The sequence below is a fragment of the Phoxinus phoxinus genome, assembly GCF_949152265.1.
Source record: "Phoxinus phoxinus genome assembly, chromosome: 20".
NCBI lineage: Eukaryota > Metazoa > Chordata > Actinopteri > Cypriniformes > Leuciscidae > Phoxinus > Phoxinus phoxinus.
The window spans coordinates 18,887,192-18,914,656 of record NC_136895.1 but is presented as its reverse complement, the minus strand read 5'-3'; the positions used below and the strand labels follow the sequence as shown (position 1 = coordinate 18,914,656).

The 27,465-nt window shown below is 35.6% G+C and overlaps 1 long non-coding RNA gene across 1 annotated transcript; it reads right to left on the bottom strand.

Annotated features, from left to right (window-relative positions):
* Positions 1-13,709: 13,709 nt before the first annotated feature.
* On the bottom strand, positions 13,710-25,388 carry LOC306987754. Its single transcript, XR_013795242.1, has 3 exons — positions 24,906-25,388; positions 16,704-17,323; positions 13,710-16,057 (listed from the first exon to the last, which is right to left on the bottom strand). It is a non-coding gene; the product is annotated as an uncharacterized lncRNA (long non-coding RNA).
* Positions 25,389-27,465: the final 2,077 nt, after the last annotated feature.

Sequence of the window (27,465 nt, the reverse complement as noted above, 5' to 3'; positions counted from 1 at the left end):
AGAATTCAGAGAGTTCTGTGGAGCATTCGGAGAGTTCTGCTGAGCATTCGACGTGTTCTGCTGAGTATCATCATTTGCTTCTGCACAAAAATGACCGCATTTAAGCTTACAAGGCCTCAAAACGAAATACATTAAAATAAAAAATTAAAAAGTAGGTCCAATGAAGAGAGATGATATTAGCATTTTATTCAGATAACTGTTGCACGGGCACACAAAAACTTGTTTGTCTATCAACTCCTCAAGTCCAATTAACAAAATGCTGATTGGGAAAGAGCTGAAAACTGGAGCTTGTTTTAGAAATCCATATATTTTATCTAAAAGATCTTTTGGCCACTTCATCTTCTGAGGGATGTTTGATGATGCTTTAAGCTGCTTCACTGTTAGCCCGGACAAGTTGAATCTACTTAAAAAATGTGAGCAAACTGGTGGCCCTAAAATAGTTAAGTAATCTTAACTTAAGAAATTCAAGTTAATTTAACTTAAAATGTATTGTAATATCAATTACTTTGCAGTTATTACACATAGTATATTTAATTTCAATGTACTAAGTTACATTTTTGTCAATTAATTTATTTTTAATTTGTTAAACTAGAAAATTAAGAAAAAAAGCAAATAAACATACACTGTAAAAATGAATACGCTATATCTAATCAACAGGCAACAGATTACAAGCAATATTATTAATTACATTTAACAAATTAGAATTGAGTAATAATTAATCAAATTAATTCCTTAAAAGTTAACCATTTAAAATGAGTAAAATTTACAAAAAAATGTTTTAAACAAAAATATCTGAATTAAGAATTCTTTATTTTTTTATTGCCAACATTGAAGACACCTAATGTTAACAAGCAGAATCACTGAAGGAGAAACCCATAATTAAAGTCACCATTATGGAGATGAGTGTGTGTTTTAGTTGGGCTCTTGACCCTTAAATTATTAACTTCAAGTTTTGTTTGACTGCTGTACATGAGTTATAACAGCCAGATGAACAAAGAGAAAAGGTGATCTGATGGTGTCATTATTTCACAATCATTTGACCTGAATCACTGAACTCATATAGAGCCCAATTTATGAGTTAGGTTAACTTTAATAATTATAGTAGCACTGGACAAGTACGACATAATATTTTTAACTGTTACAATGTAATCCAAACAATTTCAAAAAAAATTATCGTATATAATCAAGAGACACACAGACATCAATAATCAGCCTGTGCATCTCAACAATGGTGACAATTATAAAGCATGTTGCAGTGCATTTTTGGTGCCACCAATCAAAACTCATTCATGGCTCCCATCATGCATTGCTGCATGAATAAATAATGAGCTTATGATCAGAGGTGATTGTCACCATTGCTGAGATTCATACGATAAATCTTGATGTATGTGTGTGCCTAAAAAAATAAATATATATATATGTAGTTTTTTTTATTGATTTGATCATTTGGATTTTATTGAAAAGGCTAAAAATATTATGCTGCTATAATTAATATAGCTAACCTAACTCATAAAGTGGACTCTACATGAGATCAGTGATTCAGGTCAAACAATTGTAAAAATAATAATGATTATGTTAAAACACAACCAACACCATCAGATCACCTTTTCTCTTTGTTCATCTGGCTGTTATAACTCATGTACAGCAGCCAAACAAATCTAAAGTTAATAATTTAAGGGTCAAGAGCCCAACTAAAACACACACTCATCTCCATAATGGTGACTTTAATTATGGTTTTCTCCTTCAGTGATTCTGCTTGTTAACATCAGGTGTCTTCAATGTTGGCAAAAAAATAAAGAATTCTTAATTCAGATATATATATATATTTTTTTTTTGGTTACAAATTTTAAATTGTTAACTTTTAAGGAATTAATTTGATTACTTATTACTCAATTCAATTTGTTACATTTAATTAATAATATTGATTGTAATCTGTTGCCTGTTGATTAGATATAGCGTATTCATTTTTACAGTGTACGTTTTTTTGCTTTTTTTCTTAATTTTCTAGTTTAACAAATTAAAAATAAATCAATTGACAAAAATGTAACTTACTTAGTACATTGAACTTAAATATACTATGTGCAATAACTGCAAAGTAATTGATATTACAATACATTTTAAGTTAAATTAACTTGAATTTCTTAAGTTAAGATTACTTAACTATTTTATGGCAACCAGTTTGCTCACATTTTTAAAGTAGATTCAACTTGTCCGGGCTAACAGTGCTGTTTCTTGTAGTCTGTAGAAAGGTCTGTAGTTCACAATATCTTTAAATGGTGGACAGATGCCCTTTAATAAAGAAGAATATAATTTAATTTGCATCAGTAATGGAATCATACAGTATAGCTCTGGGTACAAATATATGCTCTGTCGACTTTCACCATTGTGGTTGAATCATGGAAGCAACACCAGTCATTTTGTCAAGAGATCTCTTTTTTAGTATTATCATGCCACACAATCCTTCCTTACAGAGAACATAATTGCATGATTGGAAAACTTATGCTACACATCCCTGTGTTCAAAATCTCCTCTCCGTGTCTCTCCATGTAACCCTCACACTCCACTTAATAATAATAATACAAATGATTATGAATATGAATAAAGATAAAAAAAATTGTCTTCATGCTCCAAAAAGGATTCACATTTAAAATGATTGTTTTTAAAAATAAATAGTTTCTGTAATAAAGAAATGAACTTTTCTCTGACCTAAAGGTGCAAGAAAAAGTTTGTATATTTCTGCGTTTTTCAGACTGCAATGTGAATGATTACTCAATGGCTTCAATAAAACGAGAAAAGTACAACTGTTTGTGTTATTAGTTTAGTTAGATGGTGTTTGTCTATTTATTAAAGTAAATGACTTACTCTTGTTTTGGCTCGTCTTGTCTGTTTCGATGAGGTGTTAGAGCATCGTTCTGCTTCTGTATCAACATTTGAAGGTGACCGTGCAGCAACTTTAAACAGGAAAGAAAGCTGCTTTCTACTGTTCTGAGAACTACCTGTTCTCAGAAAAAGAGCCACAACAAATGTGGCTGGAAAAACACTCTTTCTCTTTTGCACAGCAAAATAATATATGTCTGTAAAATGTGCACTTTCAGCATTTTTATTGGCTTTTGCTACTGTGAATGAATAAAGACAGTGAAGAGGATAATTATTAGGGACAGACAGAATCAAACCATCTCTTGTATGAGCAACCCAACCATTGCTGATCAGGGTTTTGAGTATTGATGATTTTCAGTGAGCACAACATGCAAATGTATGCAAATAATAACAGCCATGTAGAAAACACAACAAAGTATTAAAGTCTTAGTGGAATATTCCAGGTTGGGAAACAGTATTTGTGCATTTGTAGTGCATGTGCATATGTACCACAAAAATGTATCTTAACTTTCCCTCCAAAGTTAAAAAGGGGGAAATATAATGCCCTTGAGATGTAAAATAAGTAAGAAGTTATTATTCCATGAAAATGTATCCGGCTTCACTCTGTGAAGGCGCGCATTTCCAAATTTCAAATGTATATCGACTGAAACACGTTGAAATCTGTGACGAAGCAGGAGAGAGCCAATGAGTGTTTGATATCACTGCCGTAAAACATGTCGTGACGCTAAAGGGCTGAATTTGGATCTATTCCTTGCAAACATATGGATTCTAAAGAGCTGGATTACAGCGAACAAATAAAATTGATGTCTTTTGTGAATCTATGTCGTGTTTTGGTGTATTTTATGGTTCTATTGAAAACGCCTTTTGTGTCTCACGGCAAACAAACAAAATATTACAAAATGGTTAAACGATTACAGAAACGTTATTCATTTTAAGGTTTTAATGCAGTCTTGTTTAACATTATGTAATCCTCTGAAATGAGTTTGCAACAGAAGTCACTGCGAAATATTTGAAAAGTTTAATAAATGTGACTGAAAATATGACAATTGAATGCAATAGAGTCAAAACAATAATGCCACAATTTTAATATTCATAAATAGAAATATGTACAAATTTGTACGTCGGAAAAGTTGTCAATGCGTCAATATTGTACGTATGAAAACGTAAGTAAATATACATATTATTAGAACTACATTTTACGTAAAAATACACACGTATTCTCATGAGATCACGTTGCTTATGAACTGTGGAAATGTCTCCATGAGATGAACATCAGATGGAGCTAAGATCCACTGCAATAAACATCTTTCAAAGCTGACATGCAATTGGCATCAGCATTTTCCAGTAAGCGTGCAGCAAAGGGCACAGCTTGATCTGTATCTGTGCAGTAAACCACATATCCTGTTGTTGCAAAGTAACAAGACAACAACAGAAATGAAAGTTGTTCTTTAGTGTAAGTCTAAATCAGTCTCCATTTATGGCAGTTTATAACCCTTGTCTTTTATTCAGACAGACGGATGCTGTACTTCCGAGCTGCCATGTGTCGTGTTGGTCAGAGATGGGCATAAAAACATGGAAATGTATTCAAAATATAAATACAAAATACTGTGTGGAAAACATTTATAGCAGCAATTTATATACTTATTTCTGACCAGGTTACAATGTAATTACTTGTGGTGAACACTATTTAAAAGTAGCACTGTATGTAAAACTGTGGGAACCTTATCTAGCAAAGTATATGGATGGGCGATATGTCCAAAATATCTTATTTTTACTTCACAGTAACAATATATGGTTTCACAATTATCAATATCAGATTTGATACCACAGCAAAAACTGAATTTCAAACTTTTAAAATTTCACATTTTAAAAAGCTTCTTTTTCCACTCCAACGTTCCAATAATTCCTGCCCACTAAAAGCTGCATGGATAAATTTCACAAATAGACCTATCTATGTAAACGATATAGAAAAAGTCCCATCGATTCAGACTTTATATCATCGCTATGATATGTTATATCACCCAGCCCTACCATGCAGTAATGCTTTAAACACATTTGATTAGATAATAAAAGTAGAAATAATAGGTAATAATAAATATTCAAGGCTGTACTGTGGCCTCACAGAACTTCTGGATTCCTCCAGATGCTGGCTTTTACAAAAGAGATCTTCCAGGAACCACTTAAATGTTTACATCTTATAATAACCCTTTTATAGAATTTGAGTTCCTCTAACTTCTCCCAAAGCACTTTGAGGTCTAATGGTATTAAAAAAGGTGACTTCAGAATCTTTGAACTGAATACAAAGTGCTTAAAGGATCCCATAAGTTCCAGCAAGAACCCCCATGACTGTCAATGGTTACACCAGTAACCTTACTATCGGTGAAAGATATTTGAGGCACTTAAAATACATTTTTAAGTTCCTTGAGTATCCAACAGGATATTTGAGGCACTTTTAGCAAGAACACAAGAACACATGATGAAGAATAACATCTTTAATAATAACCTCAAGGCAATACAAACAAGACGCACAAAATAAACCAACCGCTATGCAGAAACTTGACCAGAACAATGAACACAGTGAAGACTGGACCTTAAATACAAAGCAAATGAGGGAAATAATGACAAACACCTGTGATGATTGATGAATCACCATGACAACAGATAAGTGATGGAAAACTGAGACAAAGGTGTTATTTTTGTAAATATACAAATACAGTAAATATGTTACTAACAAAACAAACTAAAAGTCCATGATAATGAAACATACTAAACAGAAAATTAAGTTAAAGTGTCTTATGTAATTATGATTATCTTTTTTAGGTAACACTTTATTTTACGGTGTCCGTGATACAGAGTAATTACATGTCAAGTCAAGTCACCTTTATTTATATAGCGCTTTTTACAATACAGATTGTATCAAAGCAGCTTCACAGTGATAACATGAAAAATGATACAAAAAACTATTTCATTATCGTCCACCTTTAAGGCAGGTCTATAATATTGTTGAATATTAAATGTCCCCAACTAAGCAAGCCAGAAGGCATGGCAACAGCGGCAAGGAACTAAAACTCCATCAGTTGACAGAATGGAGAAAAAAACCTTGGGAGAACCCAGGCTCAGTCGGGGGCCAGTTCTCCTCTGGCCAATGAGTGAACAGTGTATGATTATGATTCAGGAGCATTACAGGTCAGAAGTTCAGAATGAATCGGAGTATTTGTCCAGTTCCGGTTGGTTGAAGTCGGAGTGGAGAGGAAGAGAGACTGGTTGACACTTCAGGTCAGCGGCGTCGTCGTGTCCTGGCGCTGGTCCTTCATCAGATCTGGATATGGCCTGGTTCCGGTGGACAGTGGTAAACCTCGGGATAGACAGAGAGACTAATATTAGCGTAGACGCCATCCTTCTTATGATGTACCAAGTACATCAGGATTTACGGGAAGTGTTCCCGGTCCCGGCTGTTCTAAACTATGCAGCCTAACATTGAGTTATAGAAGTATAATGTGTTATGTGTATGCTAGGCCAAAGAGATGTGTTTTTAGTCTAGATTTGAACTGACAGAGTGTGTCTGCTTCCCGGACAATGTTAAAAAAAAATAAGCAGATCTAGCAGCTTTTAAAGCCTCTCTGTAAGCAATCGAGCTCTCCTTCCATGAAATCCGAAACACCTCTAGTTTTGTTTTCTTCCAGTTGCGCTCCATTTTTCTGGCTGCTCTCTTAAGGGCCTGAGTGTGCTCGTTGTGCCACGGAGTTGAACTATGTTCTTTAATCTTCTTTAAGCGCAGCGGAGCAACTGTGTCTAAAGTGCTGGAAAAGAGAGAGTTAAAAGTTTCTGTTGCAATATCAAGTTCTTCTAAGCTATCCGGGATGCTGAGATGATGAAACTGATTAGGAAGATTATTGATAAAGCAATCTTTAGTGGCAGAAGTGATAGGTCTAACATATTTATAACACGGAGTCGGCTTTGCAGCCTTGGCTAAATGTAATTTACACGAGACTAGATAATGATCTGAGATGTCATCGCTCTGCTGCAGTATTTCAACGGCATCAACATCTATTCCATGTGATAGTATTAGATCTAGAGTATGATTACGACAATGAGTCGGTCCGGACACGTGTTGTCTAACTCCAATTGAGTTTACAATGTCTTTAAATGCCAATCCCAATGCATCTTTTTCATTATCTATGTATATATTAAAATCACCAACAATTAGTACTTTATCTGCAGCCAATACTAATTCTGATAGAAAGTCCGCAAATTCTTTGATAAAGTGTGTATGGTGCCCTGGTGGCCTGTATACAGTAGCCAGCAGAATTTTCAAACGTGATTTATCGTTTACACTATATATTTTTACATTAAGCACCAACACTTCAAAAGAATTATATTTACAACTAGATTTCTTAGTGGTTTTGAAAATATTACTATAAATTACAGCAACACCTCCTCCTTTGCGTTTCAGACGAGGTTCATGTTTATAACCGTAATCTTGTGGTGTGGACTCATTTAAAGCAATGTAATCGTTTGGTTTTAGCCAGGTTTCTGTCAAACACAGCACATCTAGGTTATAATCTGTAATCATATCATTAACTATTAGCGCTTTTGAAGTAAGAGATCGAATATTCAGCAACCCAAGCTTTATCATTTGCTCATTTGTATTATATCTGTTTTTTATTTGTTGAACATCAATTAAATTTTTAACCTTAGATGGGTTTGAACGTTTTTTGGATTTCAAAGTTCGGGGAACAGACACAGTCTCTATATGATGATATCTAGGTGAAAGAGACTCTATGTGATAGGATTTATCTGACCTTGGTGACGTGAGGCCGCTAGCAGACGGTCGGTTAAGCCAGTCTGTCTGCTTCCTGACCTGAGGCCCAGATTGTCATGTTTTATCTCTAAGACTATGAGCCAAATTACTAGAGAGAAGAGCAGCACCATCCCAGGAGGGATGAATACCATCTCTTTTCAACAGGTCAGGTTTGCCCCAAAAACTTTTCCATTTCGCGGACACCACACAGCCAGCCATTGAGTGAACACAATCTACTAACTATCTCATCACTCCTGCGAACAGGAAGGGGGCCAGAGCAAATTACAGTGCTTGACATCGTACTTGCAAGTTCACACACCTCTTTAATATAAATTTTGGTGATCTCCGACTGGCGGAGTCGAACATCATTCGTGCCGACGTGAATAATAATCTTAGAGAATTTACGTTTAGCATTAGCCAGCACTTTTAAATTTGCTTTGATGTCAGGCGCTCTGGCTCCCGGCAAACATGTGACTATGGTGGCTGGTGTCTCTATTTTCACGTTTCGTCTAATAGAATCGTCAATAACTAGGGCACAATCAGAATAATTCTCAGTGGGTGTTTCACTGAGCGGGGCAAATCAATTTGTTATCAAAACGGAAAAGTGGTTTTTTGATCCGCGACTAGAGCGATCTCTCACTGTCACCCATCTGCCCTGCTGCACGGGCTCTACTTCAGCCGGATCCGACTCATGTAAAGAATTCACTAGGCTAGGCGCATCCAAAATAGTATCTAAAGCTCAAGCACTCTTCTTACTATTCTCGATTAAAGTTTGGATGCGTGTCTCTAGTTCTGAAATCTTCTCCGTCAGCCTGACTGTCTCCTTGCATTCATCACATATAAATCCTATATTGCCGACAGAGAAGGCTATGGTAAACATGTGACATGAAGTGCAGATAACAGGACAAGACATTAATCACCGTGTTTGTTGACTGATTCTTACTCACCTGGGCTTTTATGAACTCAAAGGCGCGGGCGCGCGAGAGAAAAATAAATAACTGAGCGCACGGGTGGTGCGTTAAAAGGCTAGCGAGTTAGCGTGTTGTGCTGACAATAACGGAAGCTAGCAATGTCAGGTTAATCTGAGATGTTGAGTAAGCTGTATTTAGTAGTATAAACAACTAGAATTTATAATAAATGATGGTTCAAAACAGAAAGAAATACGAAACTAATACGAGGCTTAGACGCAGCAAACAAACTCACAGCAGCAGCAGTCACAGCAAGGCAGACAGGAGCAATCGATCTCAGAGCAGCGATCACCAAATTAAGTACTTAGTAGTAGATGTTGTAATAACATGTAACTACATGTACTTAACATGTAATTGAGTTATGGAACAGGTATGTAGATGGATAAGGTATGTAGATACACATGAGGTACAATTAAGTACAGTCTTGATACACTTTATTTTACGTAGCTTATCCCTGTGTAATATTATGTAATTAGGAAGCTACTACATGTATTTATGCTGTGAACTAGTGAGTTCATCCAAACTACAGTACAGATAAGGTACTATGTAGATACACATGAGGTACACTTAAGTACAGTCTTGATACACTATTTTATGTAGCTTATCCCTGTGTAGTTTAGGACGGATAGTATGCGAATTGGGACGCAGCCAAGGTTTCTGATTAGTTTATTGATTAGTTTCACCTGTGTCTAGTTTATTGCCTCATTTTGTTTTTTTTCTAGTTTAGTTCAGTTCTTTGGTGTGTTGCCCTTTGAATGGTTGGTGTGTAGTGGTCCTGGGGTTTTTCTTGGGCCTTCCTGCGCCAGAGATTGAAAATATCCAGTAAAACAAAAAAGTAAACAGACATGATTAATTATATTGCTGTCAATTTAAAATGAAGACCATATCATTTGTTATATCCATCGATCTATTCATCTTTTGTTCTTTCGATCTGGAGTTCATCCCAACATCTCGGCCCACAGACAGATCTATATTAAATTATTAAAAGTGATCTCCTTCGGAAGCCAGTTGTCCCTTTTAACACCAGCATGTATTGCTAACTTTCTTCATCAAATCCAAACTATCATCCACAAGGGCCATTTATGCTTGGACCCCAATGGTTGCCACTACTGTATATTTTAATTCCCTTTATTTTGAACATATTTTCACGTTTATAACTTTGTGAAATGGTAAATTCCCCAATATGGGGAAATATGTACAATTAGTGATTTTATGTCACGACACACACACACACAGGGAATTCGAGATCCAAGAGCAGTTTATTAATAGGGTAATCCGTACTCACAAAACCAGTCCAGGCAAGGGTCAAAATCCAGTAGGGCAATCCAAAGACACAAGACACAAGACATGAACAACAAACGGGCAGCAACAGGAACGGAAGTGTGGGGACATTAAACAAGGACTCCGTGACAAACACTGAAACAGACAGGGTATATATACACAAGTGCTAACAAGGTGACGAGAAACAGCTGAAGGAAATTAACAATCAGTGACAGACAGGATTATGGGAATTGTAGTGAGAATGTGGATGACACCGTGGGGAAGAGGACATCTAGTGGACACCAGGAATACACAAACCAGACACTGTGACATTTTAAGTTCCTGTGTCACATATTTCTTGTTATTTCAGTTGGAATATTATTAGGTCAATTGATCTATTTCTGTTTCATTTATCATTCCCTGACAAAACTTGGAATAGAGGGGGGTAAAAATACTTGGTATTAACCTTTGATAAATTGATTGTATTTTGTGTGTAGATCTAGTTTCCAGTCTCATTTGTTCCTTGGTTTGATTCAGGTTTGCACCAACTCACACAATTGGGATGTACATCTGTATCACAGGTGTATTGTCCATTCCAGTTTGTCAGTCCACATGCAAAATAATCACCATCAATGAAAAATACACAGACCCACAGTAGTGATGGAATGAAGCGAATCATACAATTACGTTTTTTTTCCACTCTTAGATCTTCCTGTGTTGTGCTGTCCTTCAGCCCATCCACTGTTATTTTGTTCTTGAAATCTTAAAGATAGATGCATCATTAGCCCAGCAAAGAAAGCAGGGACAATTACGATGATGAGTGCTGTACCTTGGTTCCACCACAAACTTTACACCCATTAACACCTGAAAACCTAGTAACAAAATGCTCACTGCAGCGCTCTGGGGTGCGTTTCCCGTACAACTATAGCTCGCTGCTTAACTACCATAGTACGATGCATCATTGATGAAATCAACTAGCTAGTCACGACTGTTTCCCAAAACCGTATGTCGCAAAGTATCGTTCAACCACGTTGGTTTATGACGTCTCGCACGTGGTGGACTAATAACTTATTTTAATTAATCTGTTTGAGATCGAATTAACGCTAGATTTTGACATATAAGTTACAGACATGGCATCTGAAGACCATTTCAAATTTTTCTCAGTTATTTTGCTTTATTACCAGAATCAATATTTGGCTCGTCCTTACATAGTAGAGCACGTTCGCACATGCGCAGTCTTCAAAAACGGTGCTTTAAATCTCTTGATAAACTAAAAGACGTAAATTACATTTGTATGTATTCTAAATAAATAACACGGGTTGTACTGAATGTCCGCTTGCTTATTTAGCTAAAGATAAGGATTTATTCAGTCTACATCTCATGTAAACTAGAAACTATGCTTCTAACCACAGCTCGAGAGCTGTCGTTCCAACCACACAAGTTTGCGATGCTGTTTGCGAATGTTCGTTGGAACGATGGTTTCGGGAAACACCAAATCGTTGAACTAAGCTGATAACGACGGAACTTGCGACCATAGTTGGCTGACGATGCTTTCGGGAAATGCACCCCAGGATAGTAATTTTTTTTTTTCAATCATTTTCTGATCTTTCTGAAGTATCTCTGGTGATCCTTTTGGTTGCTCCTGTTCCTACTCTATGGAATGTGATCCGGTCCACAGGATGCCCTGGAATGAACAGAATACTATAATCTGCATTATTATAAGCACATAGAATAACTGAAATTATTATATGTCTGTAACATTTTGTATTCTATCATTGAAATAATTATTCTGTTTTAGTAACAGTCGACTGTTAATATAAAATAATAATTAAAAAATAAAATATTTTTTTAGTTTGACAATAAACACCGGAAAACAAAGAAATACAACATAGTTCAAAACATAATAATAATTAATCATTTCTGAACATTGACTCTCAGGGCCCTATTTTAACAATCTGAAATGCAAGTGTCAAAGCGCAAAGCGCAAGTAACTTTGTGGGCGGATCCCGGCGCTGTTGATATTTTCCCGGCGGGATAAATGACTCTTGCGCCTGGCGCAAATCTAAAATGTTTTGGTCTGAAGTAGCTTCATTATTCATAGGTGTGGTTTGGGCGTAACGTGAAATAAACCAATCAGAGCGTCCTCTCACATTCCCTTTAAGAGCAGGCGCGCTTATTCCAACGCGGATTGCTATTATAACGGCGGATTTGCCAGCGCACGCCAGGAGCGGTTCACAGCCGAGGAGACCGACGTCCTCGTCAGGGCCGTAAAACACAGAGAAGTGACATTGGGGATGATGGGAGAAACCCACCCAAATTAGCTTCGGTTAAACAGGCGTATAATTTGGGTAAATGTGTAGCCTAATCTAGATTTTTTTTTTTTTTATCTAGATAGATCTTTTTCACATCTTCACGGACACAACAATGATTTCCCTCGTGTGTTAATATTTTTCCTTGTAATAATGTATGATTTGCAAAAATGAAAACTGCTGCGTCTGTTTATAATTATTAGAGAATCAAAGTGGATGCGCGTTAACACGCTACATTATGGCCAAGCACGCGCCCTTAAAATACCATATCACTAACGCGCAACGCGCCACTGTCTTTAGACTGTTTTTTTCCTGGTCAGTGGCGCAATTGCTTTCTAAAACTGGAAAATAGCACCAGGGAACTTTTGCGCCGGAACACGCCTCCTCTTTGCGCTGAACCGCCCCCGCGAGCGCAAGTTCATTTCCTAATTTACCGACGTGCGTCTGTGGAGGGAAAAGTCCGCTGTGCGCGGGTGCAAAATAGGAATGATACATGCGTCGGTGTACAAAGTCAATTGCGCTGGGTGCAAGATAGGGCCCTCAGTCTTTATTCCCCTTTTTCTCACGTTGTTTTTTAATGTTATAAATAGAATAGCATAGTTATAATAGGGGCTCATTGTAACGCAGTGTTATGCCCCTCCTTCACAACTGGGATTTAAACCCAGCTGTCTTCTGCTAGGCGAAGCATTAAAGAACTATATCAACTGTTAAATAACACATAAACATAATATAAGATTTATTTAAAATAAACACCAAAAATAGAGATAAAAAATGAACACAAGTAAGAAATATGCTTTTGCTATGGTTAAATAAATCGTCAGTGATATCTTCCAAAGATTTCTGAATTTTGGCACATTTTTTACTCTATATAGTGTTGATATGGGAACTAGTAAATACACAAAGTTTTGTCATGCTGGCATGTGTGGAAGTATTTAAAACAAGGGTGTTACAACTAGCCCCGCGTTAGGTTGTGCCCCACTCTCCCCTATATTTCATATTAGATTATATAAAAAAATGTAATGTAATTAAATAAAATCTTTAAAAATGGTCAAGTATCCTACACTCACTGTCAAATAGAAAACATCATTCTGTGTTTTGGGTTTGCACCATTTAATCTTTATCTTGTCATGCAAGATCGACTTCCCAGTGTACCATGCCAGAAGCGAAATATTCACCCTCAGAAAACAAACATCGGTAACACTTTTTCGATAGTTCACTTTAGACATTCTACTACTAACTATGTAAGTAACTTTGCAGCTACATGTCAACTAACTGTCATTATAGGATTAGACTCACAGTCTATTAATACTCTAATGAGAGTTAGTTGACATGTACATGTAGTTGAAAAGTTACTTATAGTTATAGAATATCTAAAGTGGACTATCGAAATAAAGTGTAACCGAAACATCCACACTAGACCAGAATCAAATGGGAAGCAAGCCATGAAGATCATCCATATTTGTTCATCAAATAATGTGTACCAGTGGATCTCTCTAGCACTTTGGGATCTTTAATGATTAATGATTTACAAGGATCTGTTTACATTGATCATAACAGATAAAAAAGGCAAACATGGGAAAAAGGATAATGGGAACAATGGGCTATTCATGCAAATTACATAAGGGGGCCAACTTTCCTTTTGAGAACATTTTGAGAATCATCCATCAGAACTAACTTTTATATTGTTTGTCCAACAACAAGAAAACGCCATAATACATCATGTCATAAGCAGATCTTTACACAAAAATTCTTAAAAAATATAAACCAAGAGGTTACATAAGAATCACACAGCAGTGCATACAAAAAGGAATGAATGTGTAATCTATTTACATTTAGACTTTTAACATATGCTTTTATCCTTGAAAGAGCCACCAATACACACTGCAATGCCACTTTTCATCTGAAAGCTATAGAGAAGAAGTGAAAACAAGACATTTATATCTTAGAATTTAAAACATTTTCAACAAAATAACATTAGTTAAAGGGATAGTTCACTTTAAAATTAAAATTCTGTCATCATTTACTCACCCTCAAGTTGTTTCAAACCTGTATTAATTTATTTATTCTGCTGAACACAAAGAAATATATTTTGAAGAATGTCAGTAACCAAACAGTAGTCTGTACCCATTGACATTCCATAGTAGGAAAAAAAAATACTATGGAAGTCAATGGGTACAGACTACTGTTTGGTTACTGACATTCTTCAAAATATCTTTCTTTGTGTTCAGCAGAAGAAATAAATTAATACAGGTTTGAAACAACTTGAGGGTGAGTAAATGATGACAGAATTTTAATTTTAAAGTGAACTATCCCTTTAATGCAGATTTGTTCTGCTTAGCCAGGTGGTCCACCTCCTCATTGCCATTATTCATAATTAGTCTGGGGAATTCTGTGTAAAATGTCTTGACTGGATGTCGATAGACCACCTAAACGAATCTGAACAAATCCCTATGTTCAAACCCAAAAAACTGTCATGTTTAAATCGTAATTGTACAATTACTTTTTGTCTAAAAAGAAGTCTGAAATTTGTTTGTTTTTTACAGTATCATTTCCAAATTTACAAACAATTTAAGAAATTTAAACATTGTATAAGCACTGATATGTTTTATACATATTCATAAAGGACAGTTATAAACAACAAACAATCAATTAACTAAAGAAATAGAAATTAAAACACAAATCAGTCGATTAAAAAACACAAACTGAATCTTTGATAGACAACATAAATGGAACATACCAGTGATGCGCGGGTTGATCCAAAATGAGCGGGAACCTGCGACACCCGCAGTTACGAGTCATCCAAAAATATTTTTAATGATATTCGCGGTCGGTCGGGTCGTTTGAAATAAAGATGCCAATTAAACCATTGTAATTTATATAGTACTAGACACAATTTTCTATGAAATACATAGGCCTACACTTTATTGGCTGAATAACTGGCGCGAAGATGACGCACAAGCTCAGTCTGCAGGTAGAGATGGAGGCGGCAAGAGAAAAGGGGAAGACTGGGGAGTGGAAGCTACGCAAATACACAAATAGAAAGAGCAAAGTGTGGGAGACATTTGCCGAAATAATGAAAGATGATGACCAAATTTCTGGCTTTGTCATGTGTACTTCTTGCGATGCTATTTACACATTTGATAGCTACATCTATGGCCCAATGATGCTACGATGAGCATTTACTACTTTTAAAAAATGCGGGTCAGGAAACGGGTCGGGTACAATATTTTCTACTTTTTTTACAGTCCGAGTTACGGGCGGGTTAGTTGAAAACGTTGGTCAGGTGCGGGTTGTTTATACATTGACCCGTGCATCACTTGAACATACAGTATGAACCTGAATTCCTCTATTATTATGTATTTCTGTAGCTTGCAAAATATATTTCTCTTTTTTTATGGGTCATTTATTAAAAAAAATACAAAAGGCAAAAATCAGTACAAAAACAGTCCAAATATCTTATGTGCTCCATTCCAGAGGCTCTGACAGCTTACTTTGTGTGAGGAAAAGAGTGAAATTGTATCCGTCAATCACTGAAAATCTTTCCGCTGATCCTCTGTCAAGTCAGGTCTCATTCAAATAGATGCATCCAAACTTTGTAAGGCCACAAGACACACGAAAGCTGATGGCATTTGATGTCATTAAGATTGGGGCGCTGTTGTAGCCGGGGTGTTTAAGAGACTTGCAGCCTCAGTTGCATTTCCAACACTTCTCATCGGAAGGTTAACTGGATCTTGCCGTTCTTGACATCTGCAGGACGCTTCTGCCCAACTTTTGCAGTAGTCAAAACTCACAAAAACAATTGCAAAGATGCAGAGGAAAATAGCCAGACCATAACCTGTAATCTTGATATAAAAAGATATATACATATTAGTACATATCAATAAATAAACAACAATTTCTATGCATTTGTTTCAGGTATATTGTTGAGTATATTTGCACTTGAAGATGTAAGTAGATTCACAAAGCTTGAAGTGTGTGAAGTTGTTGGTTTTGGTGGTGTGTCGTTGGTTTTTAATTTGATTTGATATAATTATTATAATTTTTTGCACAGGACAATGGACTACTGTGATCCGGTGTACTTGTTCTATGACAGTACAGCATCACTGGGATACAGACATAAACTCTGTGACTGGACAAATGCCAGTTATAACACTCTTCTATCATTTGATCAGCATTTCATGAATTACAGCTGTCATGATCAGAAAAAAATGTACTCCATTTCTATATTTAAATGTAATTAAATCAAAGCTTATAAAAGAGATGTTTCAGTTTAAAACTGTTTACTGTCTAGAAATTTGGATGATTATCTTAACTGAATACAATAAAACATTTTAAATATTCAGCATACTTCATTTGTTTGTAGCTTTCTTTAAGAAATATAAAAAAAATATGTAGAGCAATTAAAATAGTTGTGAAACAGGATAATGCAGTCGTAACCAGTCACAAACAGTAAAAGGGAAAATTGAGGTAAAATCCCACAATGCTTACCTTTGATATATAAATCAACTCCAGTGTTCTTTCATAACATTCAGTCTCGTTCTTTTGTCCTGGGCTTAATCTGGTGGGGTTGCACCAATTTAAACATATTGGATGCAGTTCTTTATCACAGGCATAGTGTCCATTACAGTTTGTAAATCCACATGCAAGATAATCACCATCAATGAAAAATATACAGATCCACACAAGACATGGAATACAACAAACTACGAAAACTTTACAACAACTAACATTTTCCACAAGTTCATTTTGTTGAATCATTCCACTGTTGTTTTGTTCTTGAGAAGAACAACAAATACGTTTATATCTACAAGGTCTCAACAATAGGAGCATTATTACCAAAGCAAAGAGAGCGGGAGCAAAAAAGATGCAACATGTTATAGCATGGTTCCTCTCAATTCTGCAGGGGCATGAAAATTTGACATCCATAATTGCCTGCAAACCCACTAACAAAAATACCATTGGAACTGAGGTCACAATACTCATTTTGGACAGTGGGGTCACAAACATACTTAAAAACTGGAAAGAAGGCATCTTCTGAGGTTTGTAGGCAGCACAGTTAGACTGAGGACCTTTTTGGGTTCTCCGGTATGGAATGTCTTTGGTCTGGTCTACAAGATTCACAAGAAAGAGAAAGAGTTAATCAATTATTGGTCAGATCCATGTAATGAATCTTCACAAATCTGAAAACTTATGAGGGGACAGTTTAGTTTACTAATATTTTTTTTTCTCCAGCTTAGGAATCCTAAGCTGGAGTCCAAGTTAAGTCTGAAGTTTGTGACACTGGAGTCCGAGTCAAGTGTTGAATATTTTCTCATAAGTCAGAGTCAAGTCTGAAGTCACTAAATGTCAGTGGCAGCTCATGAATGGAGGCAAGGAAGGCACAGCCTACATACAAACATTGTAGGTGGAAAATGGAAGAAGGTTTATGTTAATGTTAAATAAAACAAAATACAAAATACAATTCCCAGTTATTGTTTCATTTCATGCCTCAGAATTTTTATTTCTTTTCTGTAATTTCACCATTGTAACACCATAAAATACATTCCATTGACTCCCATTCATTTTTGGCCTACAGCATACATTTTTTTCAAAACTTCCATCAAAATGTCTATCGTGATTGTCAAAACATTAGGTAATTAAACAGAATTGTATTAAGTTTAGGAAAAACATTTTACAATATTTAAATGGTACAATGACTGTAGGCTACTGTTTTTTATTATAGCTTGACACACGATTTCAATTGAATTTTATTCTTTTGATTTGATCGATCTTGATTCAATATCGATTCATTTGGATAAATATTAGGTAGTCTACATTCATTTTTTTTTTTCAAGAAAAGAAATCTTATCTAATGCTGTAAACGTACAGAGAGCCCTGCCAGCTGGTATTATTATTAAAGGTTAAAAATAACAACTCAAATTAAATATAATACAAATATAATATAAATATGTCATACAGTGCACATATCTAGCAAAATATCTAGCCAACTAACGTGCAATGGTTATTAAATGGCTTTCTTGATCCTGAGGTAACGTTAAACCTAAACGTTGTGACATTTTTCTCCAGCTGTTTTATTGACCTCTTTCCGCGGTGAAAAACACTGATTGCTTGATATTAAGTATGAGGCATACATTTTTGGTAAGTTGTACTGGATCTTTCAACATATTGCTGATTCGTGTTTATTTATTATTTACTAGTTGTAAAGAGTGAGAGATGATCTGTTATGTCACATTTACAAGTGCTAAAGCGATATATTGTTTGAATTTCGTAATACAATTTACAGAATCGGAGAGCTGAGAATTTGCTTATCAAAAGTAACCTTCTCTTTGTTGTCTGTCAGTGTCAGTGTCCTCTTTGCTTCAGGATTTTTCCCTGCGTGAGAAAAGCGTTTTTCAGTTTACTTTTCACTGAGCATTCTCAGACCCCTCGTTTTTCGAGACAACGCCTCCTGCTGTTCGAAAGATCGTATAACACCCTTATCCAACTGCCATTGAAAACAATAGGATGCAATATTACGGTCTCATTTTATTTAAAGTTATCCAAATAAATATTTGCGTTCCCTGCTTAATGCATGTGCCAAAAAACACATTGTGTTCTCAGACTAACAAATTACCCAGTACACTCTAAAAAATGCTGGGTTGTTTCAACCCAATTTTGGGTCAAATATGGACAAACCCCAAACGTTGGGTTAAAAATGTAATTTAAAAATATAACCCAATGGCTGGGTTTGTCCATATTTGACCCAAAATTGGGTTGAAACAACCCAGCATTTTTTAGAGTGTAGTTCTTTTTTAAGTGTGGGTGTAATTGAAAGAAATGAAATTACTGATGGAAGGGATACAATTAAAGATTGAACTATCTTCTGAAAAATATTATGTGATTATTATATTGCTACAATGTTTTGTAGCAATTCCAAATTTTCTTTCAGTTCAACCTATAATGGTCTAATTAACATTATACCATGCTCACATTACAAAACCTGTTTTTTTTTTTTTTTGAATACGAAGCAAAACTCAAATAAGAATAGACAAAACACCAATAATAAACAATTCTGTACTTTATTTAACGATCACCTAAACATCATCTTGCTGTAAACAGGACAAAGCAAAGAAAAAAGGAAGAAATAATTGTGTTAGTAACTTTACTTTTCGTTTTTAATTGCATTAAGACCACCCGACAGAGCCCATACAGTCAAATTCCAGTCAATACAAATTAAAACAAGGAACCCAAACAAAAGGCCAAATTACACATTCTAGCTCACATGTTAATACCATAGACTGGTTAATACATAGTGAAGGCATGCATTTGATTATTAGGCAATTGTGTGAGTTGTAAATGACTGGCAACAACTTCATATCACAGTTAAATTAATATTGATTCATTTTAATACTTACGTTTTATAAGAACTCATTTAAGTAGCCTACATAAATTATATAAAGTAATTTATAGTTTTAGGAGAAAAGGTCCGGTAATTAACGGCTCAAATTTTGTTACAAACTATCTTTTCAAATATTAAATGGACTATTCATATGCTGGTGTATCGATGAGCTATAAAGTAGTTTGATTAAAAAAGAAATCGAATGAGTATGATTCGCTAAATAAAATTGACTTTAGGGGTCTGAGAATGCGGGACTCTGGGTGCGGGACTGTAGCTGCAGGCTCCGAGTCTGCATACTACTTGACAATATTCAAAAGACAGCAAAAAACAAAATTTCTGTGAACACTTTACTGTATCCTGCTGGATTTTAAAATATAAAACTTTGTATTGTTAGAGGCCTGCTTCTCGTGTAATTGCCTGTAAGATGAAACACTTAGGATAAAAGAGCCTGCTAAATAAATACACGGGAAAAGGTAAGATCCAAATGCAGTATTTTAATGGGTAATCCATAATCACAAACAGTCCAGTCAAGGGTCAAATATCAAGTAAAGCAATCCAACAGGCATACGAACTCAGAAGTGTGAGTGACATTAAACAAGGACTCCGTGACATGAACTGAGACAGACAGGGTACTTATACACATACACTAACAAAGAACAGGGAACAGCTGGGAACAGTGAAGACAGGGAACAGCTGAATGCAATGAACAGTGATGGGTAACAGACAAAGGATTATGGGAAATGTAGTTATAATGTGGATGACACCGTGGGGAAGAGGACCTCTAGTGGACACCAGGAATACACAAACCAGACACTGTGACACTTTAAGGCCCAGTTTCACAGACAGGGCTTAGATTAAGCCATAATTAAGCCTTAATCCAATTAGAACATTTAAGTATCTTTTATTAATGTGCCTTAAAAAATATATAATAATAATCATTTCTGGTGTGCATCTTGAGACAGAACAATGGCACTGACCTATTTTAAGATATATCAGTGCAAGTAGCTTTCAGTTAAGACAGCCCAAACATTTTAATCTGGGACTAGCTTAAGCCTTGTCAGTAAAACAAGGGGTAAGTATATCAATTTAGTATACCAAAAGTATGTACACACTAAAAACTCCTGGGTTAAAAAGGGACCAACTAATTTCTGGGTTATTTCAACCCAGAAAATTGGGTTATTCTTTTTGAAAAACCTGACCCAAATTTTGGGTTAAAAAAAAACCTACATTGTAGTTAATATAACCCAACTTCTGGGTCAAAAGAACAACCCCAATATCTGGGTTGAAATAACCCAGAAATTAGTTGGTCCCTTTTTAACCCATGAGTTGGGTCAAAAATAACCTAACTTGGGTTACTTTGCCAGTATGCCTTATTTCAGAAAATTAAGCACTCTTTACATTTTATTGCATAAAATTAAATAAAACTATGTATAAAAAACACACACACACTTGGACATATTTATTTTCCTATTTATTTTAGGTCAGACTGTAATAACAATATTAAAAAGAAAAAATAGAAAAATAAACAACTCTCAAACATCCGACAACATTCAATAACTGGATTGAACTCAAGCCTTAAAGGACAAGTTCTGTATTTTACACTTAAAGCCCTGTTTTCAGATAGTTTCTGATTAAATAAAACGGTTAAGATTGACGTGAAACTCACCGAGTGGTCAGGGGTGTTCACTGATATGCTCACACAAAAATCGCTGCAAAAGATGCTTTCCAACAGGTTTTATCGTAGTTAATCGTAGGATTGTTACAGTGCACCTATGCAGCCATTGTGGAGGTGGGGGGTGCTACCACAGAAACCAAAAATTCTCGGGCCAGCAACGTGTGTCCAAATTTCAATCTTAACCGTTCTATTTCATCAGAAAAGATCTGAAAACAGAGCTTTAAGTGTAAAATACCGAACTTGTCCTTTAAAGAACAATTCCGGCGAAAAATGAACCTAGGGGTTAAGAACACATGGTTACCGAGTCGACCGATCTCTGGGATGTGTTAATCGATATGTAAAGAGTTTTATCTCTAAAAAACTGATTCGCTTATAACGCTAGTATATGGGGCATCGAATATAAGTAAAAAGAAATCGCTAGTTAATACCACTAACAAGGCTCAAAATAGCCTCACATTAACACGCTAGCATGATGAGGGTCCCTACATGCAAACCGAAGCATTGAGAACTGTGTAAGTGTACAGACAGTTTAAAAAGAAGATACTTTATAAAGACAGTACATTACGCATATACAGGCAGGAGCCATCTTTAGAAAACAGTCTCGACCAGTCGAGCCACGAACGCCGTGCTACGTGAGCTGGTCTATAGGTTTAAGCTGGTCTCTTAGCACGGCGTTTGTGGCTCGACTGGTCGAGTCTGTTTTCTAAAGATGGCTCCTGCCTGTATACGCGGCGTGTACTGTCTTTATAAAGTATCTTCTTATTAAACTGTCACTTACAAAGTTCTCAATGCTTCGGTTTGCATGTAAGGACCCTCATTATGCTACCGTGTTAATGTGAGGCTATTTTGAGCCTTGTTATTGTATTAACAAGCGATTTCTTTTTACTTATATTCGATGCCCCATATACTAGCGTTATAAGCTAATCAGTTTTTAGAGATAAAACTCTTAACATTCGATTATCATGAAAACACATCCCAGAGAACGGTCGTCTCGGTAACCATGTGTTAATTACCTCTAAGTTCATTTTTTCGCTGTAATTCTCCTTTAAAGTCTTCAAACCATGGTTGTGTCTCTGAAGAGCTTCAGGAATTTAAGCCTGGGACCAACTTTGGGGACAAGATTTTTGATAGTGTCCTCATCTAAGAGAAGAAATGCCTCCTCATCTATGGAGATGTCTTCATCTGAAAGACAGAAAACAAGACAACATGAGTATTATTAATAAGTCGAGACAATTGTGAACCACTCACCAGACACTCTTTGATTATAAAGCTAAAAAATAATCACTTTTAAAGGGAATGTTGTGTTGTTGTTTTTTAACGTGGCCCAATTTCCTAGTTACAGTGCTATGCATAAGTTTAGACACCCATGCTAAAGTTGACTAAAAAGAGGAATAAAAAATCATCTTTTGGAAATTTAACTTAATGCCTTAATTTAAAAAAATAGGAAAAATCCAACCTTTAAGGACACCAATTTTCTTTGTGAATGAATAATGTATCGTAAATAAATAAATGTTCTTCCTTAAAATACAGGGTGCATACGTTTGGACACCCCTATGTTAAATTCCCATAGAGGCAGGCAGATTTTTATTTTTAAAGGCCAGTTACTATATGGATCCAGGATACTCTGCATCCTGATAAAGTTCCCTTGGCCTCTGGAATTAAAATAGCCCCACATCATCACATACCTACCACACCATACGGTTCGTTTTATCGCGTGATTTTTCGTGACAAAACGTGGTTTGTAGACAAGATATATTCGTTGGATGACAGAGTTGTTGTCAACTCGTGTAGTGAGTTACCTCCTGTTGCGGATCAATCACGTTGAGTCATGTAGTGTGAACCGCACAGTTCAGCCCGACGTTTTAAAATCCTGTAGTGTGAACTTGCCTTAACGTTACATGACAACCACAATTAACAGCTAACGCTAACACTAGTCTTAACGTAGCAACTATAACAAGCCATGCTAATTTTTTAAAGCAAATGGTGCTAAACTAGCAACGGGGAAAAATGGACACAGAAAATATTACATTATATCAACACTTAAAATACTCGCTTACCTTGAATACACAACGAAGTTGCACCGAAGAAGCACAGGCCAAAACGGATCGAGCGCGAAGTGTCGGTTATTTCAAATGACTGTTGTGAGAAAATTCCAGAACAACTGCAGGGGGGAGGGGCCGAGGGGGACCCAGAACATGGATTACTCTTTAAAAAATAACCCGAAACTCAAACAACCTAGGAATTGGGTCAAAATATTAGCCCTATAACCCAGAAAATGGGTACTCTCTGAAAAAATAACCCATAATTTTAACCCAACACAAATAACCCAGAAAATGGGTTGAAGAAATAACCCAGGAGTTTTTAGTGTATGTCAAATACACTTTGGTACGTTTATTTATCACTTGGGTATGCTTCTGGCAGTAAATATATGCTCCAAAAAAGTACAACTTAAGATTGTATAAAACCTTTAGGAACATTAGACATGACTATTCAGAAATCGCCCAAAATCAAAAACTGTGTCTATACCGACCTGTTTTGCGATGCCAGAATGGCTTATTCTCGGAAAATAACAGAACAAACTTAGTGCACTGTAACACAACAATATTATTGTGAGCTTGCTATAGCTTGTTCGGCAATGCAAGGAGTTCAAACTAAAAGTTGTTCAGAGAAAGCACTTTGTGAATTTTTAAGTAGGCAACATCAATTTGAATGCGTAATTAATGCATGGTTTAGAATGGTTTTCAGTAAAGATCACTAATGTACACCAAACAACTGGCAAATGCTTGATGCTGCTCCAGTTTGTTATAATATCTGCATATCATGAGCATTAACTGACGTTTCCCTTAGGGGAGTGTCATTCATATCTGGTATTTAAGATAAGCACATCCCCTGACTTTTTAGTCAAGTCATGTTTATTAGTGCTGTAATGTAACCCGCTCAAACGAGGGGAATGTACAATTAGAATTATAACTATAAATTATGATTTATTAATAATTATAATTTTATTTTATTATAAAGTTATCACTTACACTCTTCAAATCGCCCAAAAAAGGGATACTTAGCCCGTTTGTTTATATCTCTGTATATGGGCAAACAATCCCAACGAATTTAAATTAATTATGAATATACAGAAGGGCTATAATTTGAATTTGTGAATGAAGAAGTATATCACATCAAACAATTTGTTTGTCCGCCAAACGGATTATGCGATTCTTATCAACTATCAAGGAGAGATATTCTTATAAACTCTCAAGAAAAAACATTCTCTTGGCCACAGAGAATAATTGTCTTGTTCACGAGATTATTAACTTGTAGGTCAATCACAAATTTATCGAACTTGTAGCTATAAGATCGAACACATTTAAGAGGCTTTGCTTCGTGAGCAGCAAATAAACAATTCAGAGTACAATAGGGTTTTTAATAAATGCACTATAAGAGTAATGTTACAACTACATCTAACAAAGAATACGTTACGTAACAGTAAAATGAAAGTAAAAGAAAGAGAAAGGAAACAACATATTACAGAATAGCAAACCAATCACAATGACTACCTCTGAGAACCATCAAAGTATCAAAATCACCTTAAACAGGGAAATGTACTACGCATTTAGATCTTGGTACGAAATTAAATACTTGCATTGGAACTTTGTGGTCGAAACAGGCCGGCGTACGTGTTTGCCCTTCAAGGTGCGCCTTGGGTCTTCCTGAGCGCGCGTCGTCGCGGAAGATTAAAAACGGTCGACTTGTAAGAGTTGCCGGAGAATTTAGTTTAAAGTTCGTTTCACTCGTAGTTGGTACTGAGTGAACACGAGACTACTCAAAAAAAAAGTCGGAGTTACGACTAAAACAAAACAAAGTGAAAGTAAAACAAAACGAGGAGAAGACGAGACGAGTACAAGGATGGCAAGACAAAGGAACAAAATGGTTCCTCTGAAACGAGTTTGCAACAGAAGTAACAGAGCGATATATTTGAAAAGTGCATTTAATAAATGTTACTGAAAATATGACAATTGAATAATTGAGTCAAAACAATAATGACACAATTTTCATATTCATAAATAGAAATATGTACAAATTTGTACACATATGTACAGATCCACTGCAATGAACATCTTTCAAAGCTGACATGCCATTGGCATTAACATTTTCCAGTAAGCGTGCAGCAGCTTGATCTTTATCTGTGCAGTAAACCACACATCCTGTTAATACAAAGAAATGCTGTACTTCCGAGCTGCCGTTTTCTTTCTTTCTTTCTTTCTTTCTTTCTTTCTTTCTTTCTTTCTTTCTTTCTTTCTTTCTTTCTTTCTTTCTTTCTTTCTTTCTTTCTTTCTTTCTTTCTTTCTTTCTTTCTATTACAAATAAACTTGTGCAAAATAGCAGCATTTTATATACTTATTTATTACCAAGTTACAATGTAATCTATTACTTGTGGTGAACACTATTAAAAAAATGCATACTGTATGTAAAACTGTGGGAACCTTTTCTGCTATAAATAATATGGATGGGCGATATGACCAAAATCTTATTTTTTACTTCACATGCAGTAACAATATATATCATGGTTTCACAATGATCAATATCAGTTTTGATACCACAGCAAAAACTGAATTTAAATGTGTGTTTTTTTGCAGGTAGTCTAATGCGTTTTAAGTATAGTAACTTTCTATTTTTCTTATGAAAAGTTTATTTGTTTTGATATAGGTTTATTAAAATTAGAAGATTTATCTAAAATATTTGTTTTTATTTTTACTAAAAGCTGAAGATTTTCGTGGTGTATCATTCATCAGTGCTTCTTTTTTCCACTCCAACATTCCAGTAATTCCTGCCCACTAAAAGCTGGATACATTTTACAAATAGACCTATTAATGTAAACGATATAGAAAAAGTTCCATCGATTTAGACTTTATATCATCGTTATATGTAGCGTCTTATCACCCAGCCCTAACATGCATTAATGCTTAAAACTCATTTGATAAGCTAGTTGATAAAAGTAATAAGGTAACTTTACTTGAAGGGGTGTGCATAAGACTGACATGACACCTTCATAATCATGACATGACACATGTCATGAATATGAAGGAGGGTTTATGCATGTTTATGACAACTGTCATTAAGTGTAATTTGCTCAATTATGACATTTTAATGCAAATATGACATTGTTTGAGATGTCTTTGTTATGACAACTTGACATTACCAAGACAACATAAAATAAACATGACCTAGCAAATTAAATTATCAAACTTAAGAAATCACTTAGCTTTTTGGGTTAACATTACACTAAGTGGTTGGTTTTGACATTGGCTGTCATGAGGCCATTGTAACTGTCATGAATCATTTTCTGGACCTCAAGTACAGTGGTACAAATTGAAAATGTCAAAACCAACCACCTGACAGTTTAATGTAATATTAACCCATAAAGCTAAGTGATTTCTTAAGTTTGATAATGAATCTGCTATGTCATGTTTATGACATATTTCTGACAGGTTGTGTTGTCTTAGTGATGTCAAGTTGTCTTGACAAAGACACTGACAGGTTATGATGTATTGGTTTATGTCAAGGTGTTATAACAAAGACATCTCAAACAATGTCATATTTGTATTAAAAATGTCATAATTGAGTGAATGACACTAAATGACAGTTGTCATAAACATGCATAAGACGTGTCATGTCATGATTATGAAGGTGTCATGTCAGTCTTATGCACACCCCTTCAAGTAAAGTGTTACCAGTAAGGATAATAAATGTCCAAGGCTGTACTGTGGCCTCAGAACTTCCGGATTTCTCCAGATGCTGGCTTTTACAAAAGAGATCTTCCAGGAACCACTTGTTTACAGTTCTTACAATAACCCTTTTATATAATTTGAGCTCCTCTACAGTAACTTCTCCCAAAGCACTTTGAGGTCTCATGGTATTAAACAAGGTGACTCCAGAACCTCTGAACTGAATACAAAGTGCTTAAAGGATCCCATAAGTTCCAGCAAGAACCGCCATGACTGTTCCGCCAGTAACCCTACTATCGGTGAAAGATCTTTGAGGCACTTAAAATACATTTTGAAGTTCCTTGAGTATCCAACTGGATATTTGAGGCACCTTTAGCAAGAACACATGACGAAGAACATCTTTAATAATCCACCCAGAAGGCAATATAAACAAGATGCACAAAATAAACCAACCACTATGCAGAAACGTGACTAGAA